Raw genomic sequence first — 6,886 nt, 5'->3', positions numbered from 1 at the left:
GCTGAGAATACATGCAATTTATTTTAAACGCAATAAGACACAAGTACATACAAAATTCTACACTGAGTTAAACCGAAAATCCCTTAGCTTTGGTAACTAGTAGCTGCCAGTACATAGGATATGGACTGGTGGGCGCGAATAATTGTATATGGATCCATAGGGCTTGACATCCCCGTCCGAGCTAGAGCGCTAGCCTTTTAACGGACGTATATTATTTGAGTTTAAGACACGTTGGTTTGCGCGTATTAAAACGAATGGGGTAATTATCACTATAGCGTTAAGTTTAGTTACCAGGGTGCTCTGTTACGTAGAATCTATTGATAAACTTTTGATGAAATCTTGTGGTCTATCTTTATATATGTTTATGACTCGAGCAATTAAACCTATAACTCACCAACATTCGTGTTGACTTTTTAGCATGTTTTATTCTCAGGTCCTTAGAATGCTTCCGCTGTGATGTGCTTGTTGCCTGCATGGAGTCTCTCATGCTTTGTACAAAGTTTATTGCATTTAAAATAAAACTGCGTTGTGTAATAAATAATTGGACTGTGATGTCAACCTGTAAATTAAAGACTTATGTATTTTGGGGTTTTGCTTATACCTAAGCACTCGCCCACATGTTTATAACTTTCTATGTTTAGAAAGTCACTTATTTTAATGAATGCAATATTTTATCAAAACGTATCATATAGAGGTCAAAACCTCACTCTGGAATCAATGATTAACGCGCCGCGTCAATAGCGATTTTGACGGGTCGTTACACTAGGACACTTGGTGGATGTTCCTACTTTGTTACATTCATCGATGATCATTCCAGGAAGGTGTGGGTTTATACCTTAAAGTCAAAGGATCAAGTATTTGAAAAGTTTAAGGAATTTCATACACTAGTTGAAAGGCAAACGGGGAAGAAACTCAAGTGTATTCGGACTGATAATGGCGGTGAATACATTGGCAGATTTGATGCTTATTGTAAGGAGAATGGTATTCGGCATCAAAAGACTCCACCAAAGACACCTCAGTTGAATGGCTTAGCAGAGAGGATGAACAGAACTTTGGTTGAGAGAGTTAGATGTTTGCTTTCACATGCAGGGTTGTCCGATTCCTTTTGGGGTGAGGCCTTAAATACGGCAGTTCATATTATTAATCTAACCCCTTGTGTTCCTTTGCATTTTGATGTTCCTAACAGGGTTTGGAGCGGCAAAGATGTTTCTTACCCGTCATTTACGAGTTTTTGGATGTAAAGCTTTTGTTCATGTTCCCAAAGATGAGAGGTCAAAGCTTGATATGAAGACTAAGCCATGTGTATTCCTCGGCTATGGTGAAGATGATTTTGGGTACAGGTTATATGATCCAGTTCAGAAGAAACTCGTACGAAGCCGAGATGTTGTATTTACAGAAGATCAGATGTTAAAAGATGTTGATAAGACAGATTCAGTTCCTCAACCTAGTGCTGATCTTGTTGATTTGGATCCAGTTACTCCACAACATGTTGGAGATGATGTTCATAATGATGAACATGGTACTGATGATGATTATGCTCCGGAGCAGGTAGAGATTCCAGTACCAGATGTGCCCCCATTTGTCCTACTTAGGCGGTCTACCCGAGACCGTCATCCTTCTGTTAGATATTCTGCTGATGAGTATGTATTAGTTACTGATGGGGGAGAGCCAGAATGTTATTCAGAAGCAATGAAAGATGAGCATAAGAAAGAGTGGGGTGAAGCTATGCAAGATGAGATGAATTCCTTGCATGAGAACAATACTTATGAGCTGGTGAAGTTACCTAAAGGCAAGAGAGCTTTGAGAAACAAATGGGTATTCAAAGTGAAGACAGATGAGCTTACTTCACAACCAAGGTACAAAGCTAGGTTAGTCGTTAAAGGATTCAGCCAGAAAAAGGGTATTGATTTTGATGAGATTTTCTCACCGGTTGTGAAGATGGGATCTATTCGAGTGGTTCTTGGATTAGCTGCTAGTCTTGATCTTGAGGTTGAACAGATGGATGTCAAGACTGCTTTTCTTCACGGTGATTTGGATAAGGAAATCTACATGATGCAACCTGAAGGTTTTCGGGTTAAGGGTAAAGAAAATTATGTTTGTAGACTTCAGAAAAGTTTATATGGGTTGAAGCAAGCACCGAGACAGTGGTATAAGAAGTTTGAGTCGGTTATAGGAAAGCAAGGCTACCGAAAGACAACTTCAGATCATTGTGTTTTCTTTCAGAGGTTTGGTGATGATGATTTCATCATATTGTTGTTATACGTTGATGATATGTTGATAGTTGGTAAAAATATTAAAAGAATTGCGCAGTTGAAGCGAGAATTGAGCAAGTCTTTTGCTATGAAAGACTTGGGGCCAGCAAAACAGATTCTTGGCATTCGGATTTCTAGAGATAGAGGTGCTAAGACGTTACATATATCACAAGAGCAATACATTGAAAAGGTGCTTAGTAAATTCAACATGGAGAATGCTAAAGTGGTTAGTTCCCCTCTTACTAACAACTTTAAGCTAACAGATAGAGATTGCCCTTCTTCAAAGGAGGATGTTGAGGAGATGGATAAAGTTCCATATGCTTCAGCGGTTGGTAGCTTGATGTATGCTATGGTGTGTATTAGGCCTGATATAGCTCATGCGGTAGGTGTTGTTAGTCGGTTTATGTCAAATCCGGGTAAGAAGCATTGGGAAGCGGTTAAATGGATTATGAGATACTTACGAGGTACTTCAAAGTTAGGTATCACATTCGGAAATGGAGAGCCGATGCTTGTTGGTTATACAGACTCAGATATGGCAGGAAACAAAGATAACATGAAATCCACTTCTGGATATTTGATGACTTTCGCAGGGGGAGCAGTTTCATGGCAATCAAGGTTACAAAAGTGTGTTGCATTGTCTACAACCGAGGCTGAGTATATGGCAGCAACAGAAGCGTGCAAAGAACTATTGTGGATGAAAAGGTTTCTACAAGACCTTGGGTTTAAGCAATCACGATATGTGGTTCTTTGTGATAATGAGAGTGCGATTCATTTGGCTAGAAATTCTATGTATCATAAGCGGACAAAACATATAGATGTGCGGTATCATTGGATTAGAGAACGTCTTGAAGATGGTTCGTTTGAACTTGATAAAGTTCACACCGATGATAATGGTTCCGACATGTTCACAAAGGCTTTAGCAAGTGAGAAGCTCAAGGTATGTTGCTCGATCGCCGGGATGGCGATTCCTTCCTCATAATTGAAAAGGGGGAGATTTGTTGGGTATTTTATTTAGTTTCCAAATATGAGGAAATTAAAACCAAGCCCAAGGCCCAACAAATTAGGCCCAAATGTTGGTTGACTTGGTCAATCATTTGAGGGCATTTCAAATCTCAATTGAAAGCAGCTGTTTTCATTATCAAGAGAGTAGATAGATCAGAGAGATCAAAAAGAAAAAGAGAGATTCTCAATTTCCGTCTAAAAATACAGCAGTTCAGAAAATCGACGATCCCCGGAGATCCGACCGTTGAATCTTCTCAATTTTTGGGCTGTGTCTTCCTGACATCAGTGCCAACATTTTCAACCGTTGAATTCGTCTAATAAGGTCTGTAGGTCGTGATTTTGCTGCTGGAACAGAGAGCAGTTTATTGGGTGAATCTTTCATCTTTTGTCTTTAATTTCTTCATATACTTGTTGATTATTGTTGTTCAAGAGTATGATGATGTTGTATACCTCTAGTTGAGCTAGAGAAGGATTATTGTATTGCTCTTTTGTTGATGATAGTGGAACATTAAGTGGCTTACGAGTCCCGTGGTTTTTACTCTCGATTTTGAGAGGTTTTCCACGTAAAAAGTCTCGTGTGTATTGTGTGTGCTCAATTATTTTGTATTTGCTGATTTGGGACAGAATTGAGGCTGATTTGAGGTGATTGTGGTATACCTTATTTGTTAGTTTTCTCACAGGTTCATATGGGTCGGGAAATGCTTGTCAAACGGATGTTTGTTTCCGTTTTGTAAATTGCCCGTTGTGACCATTTTCCCATCAAGACCATAGTCCTTCTCTTTAACTAAAAGTCTTAAAAATGTATTACTAATTGTGTAAATGATTATGATTTATGAATTTGACGAGTTTTAAAAGTAAATATGATCCTTGTAACTTGAAATGGTAAAGGACTACTAGTGAATTTTTGCAGTAATTTTCTCGAAACATTTATTTGTGAAATAATAAGTTAAAGAAGGACTTAATTTCACTCCCCATCCCTGAAATTTACCACAAATTTGACTCCTCGTCCTTTTTCTATTTTTTATGCATTCCTCGTCCCTAATGTTTGAACGTTCTACATTACTCGTCCTTCCGTCCAACCAACGTCAAATTCAGCCCTTAAGTCAAGTCATGTTCAAAGCATGTGAGTGTATTTTAGTCTTTTTATTTTTTACTCTCTTTACCTCTTCATCATATTTCTCCCTCATTCATTAAAAAAAATAAATAAATAAACCCTAATTTCTAATCAAATTCAAACTGAAACAGATCCAAATCAAAAATTTCAAACCAAATCAAATTCCCAATAAATTCTTTTATATAAACTATATAAACTATAAACTAAGAAGTTATAAAAAATAAAAATTCCCAACAAATCATCACCGCCACCATCGGGTTGAAAATTACAGCCATCATCACCGCCACCATCGGGTTGAAGGGCTTGCGGTTTAGGGCGGCAACACACCAGAACCACCACTCTCAGACGTCGTTTGCAACATCACCGGAACCACCATCATTATCGCTCTGATCTACAACCATCACAAACCGTCGCCTCCGTTGTCGGAAACCAGCAACAATTGCAAACCACCGCCTCCACCATCGGAAACTTGCAACTGTCGTCGGAAACTTGTAATTGTATTTCAGATCTGATCATATTCTTTGAATCGATTTCAGATCTGAACATTTTCTTTGAATCAATTTCAGTGATTGAATTTCAGATATGAACACTCTCCAAGTGTTTAAACTCGATTTTAATGGAGATATCTGACCTTTTTTCTTGGAAAGGAATTAGGAAGATGTTAAAGGCTGAAATTGTTAAAGAAAGAAAACTTGATGGAGATATTTTAATTTTGATTTTGATTCTTGGAAAGGAAAAAGGATTTTAATGGATTTATTTTGATTCTCGGTATAAAGCTCGTCACTTTATATTTCTTCAAGTAAAATTGTAAAAGTTGGAAATAGTAAGAGACCCAATGTTACAGGCTGCAACTTCCGTTTCTGAAGTTTATATGATGCTGGTGGTTATAATTAAGAGGAAGAAAGACTAAAATACCCTCACATGTTTTGCACATGCTTGACTTAACGGCTGATATAGACAGGCGGTAGAAGAGAGGACGAGGGATGTAGTGTTTTGATACATTAGGGACGAGGAATGCAACAAAAAAAAGAAAAAGGACATGAAGTCAAATTTGATGTAAATTTCAGGGACAGGGAATGAAATTTTGTCTTAAAGAAGAAAAAACTAAATTGGTGTTACAAGCCAAATAATAACACATAATAACTCGCTAATAAAATCCAAATAAAATTGTGAATTGGTGTTGCGAATTGGTGTTGCAAGCTTATTAATATTAATATTAATATTAATATTATTAATATAACATAACTTGAAAACTTGAAAACTTTTGAAATCGAAGATTGGAATGATCCTATAGCGGTCAATAAAATCCAATTTAATTTAAAGCTTCTTATGGATATGGATATCTTCGCGTTCAAAGAGGGTTAAGATCGAATGGAGCCAATGGGTTCTCAATCCAAGTGTGTATATGATGATCATGGCTAAGGCGTACTCTCGCTGCTGCAATTTCGTTTTTTCTTTGTGCCTGTTTCCTGGAATGAAGAGCACAACCTAGTCCCTGTTTTTACTTCTATTTCATGTGATATTTGGGCTACTTCATTAAGTTTATTCGTGAATTGTAAATCCTTCTAATTGTCCATTAATTAATTAATAAAATTGCTCTTTGCCTTTTAAAAAAGTATATAACATAACTCGCAAATAAAACTCAAATAAAATTACATATATTGTATGGACAGTTATTGAATTATCATTATGTATGTAAGTGATTAGATTAATTTCGCTTAAATTTATGAAAAACAATCTAACTTCAAAGTTGAAATGCTGAATCATCTATAACATTGAATGTATAAAGTTTCTCTTTTTAAACTATTTGGAGAAGGAGAATATTGTAAAGTTGAATCAACTTTTACTTTAATTTTAACAATTGTTACATGAAAACTTAAATTGTTCGAATTCAATAAGTAAATTTTACCAATTAGTTAAGTATCGTGAAAGTTGACAAAAAATACGCGATGCTTCATTTTTATAGTTATAATAAATAATAAATATCAATTAACCTACAACACTATTACATTCTTGCTCTCCACTTCGTGTACTCTGTTTTTTTTTTTTTTTTTTTTTTTATATACTTGCTTTTAAAAAAAAAAAAAAAAAACACTATTACATTCAAAGCTATAAAAATGTATATTTTTTGACACGTCATCATGTTTTTTTTTTTTTGTGTGTGTGTCAAATGTGAAAAGTTTAGTCGTTTATATTAGACTTTTTTGCTCAGTTGGTCCCTCTATTATACCTCAAATCGCTACTTTGGTCCCTCGATTTTTAATTTGGCAATCAGCGTCCCTTAATTATATTAATTTTGCAATTCGAGTCCCTCCGTCAAATTTCTGTTAAAAAGGTCCGTTAACCCTTGTCATGTGCAATGCATGTGAGGGTATAATCGTCTTTTTTACTTTTTCTTCATTAAAAACAAGGGATCATCGGCGCAAAATATCTTATAATTATATATTTTTACATGTATATATATAATACCAATCATATAATTAATCAAATTAATCATGAAAGGAGGAGATTCATCAAC

This window comes from Rutidosis leptorrhynchoides, chromosome 3 (genome assembly GCF_046630445.1).
Source record: "Rutidosis leptorrhynchoides isolate AG116_Rl617_1_P2 chromosome 3, CSIRO_AGI_Rlap_v1, whole genome shotgun sequence".
Taxonomy (NCBI): domain Eukaryota; kingdom Viridiplantae; phylum Streptophyta; class Magnoliopsida; order Asterales; family Asteraceae; genus Rutidosis; species Rutidosis leptorrhynchoides.
Note: the sequence above shows the minus strand (reverse complement) of the source record.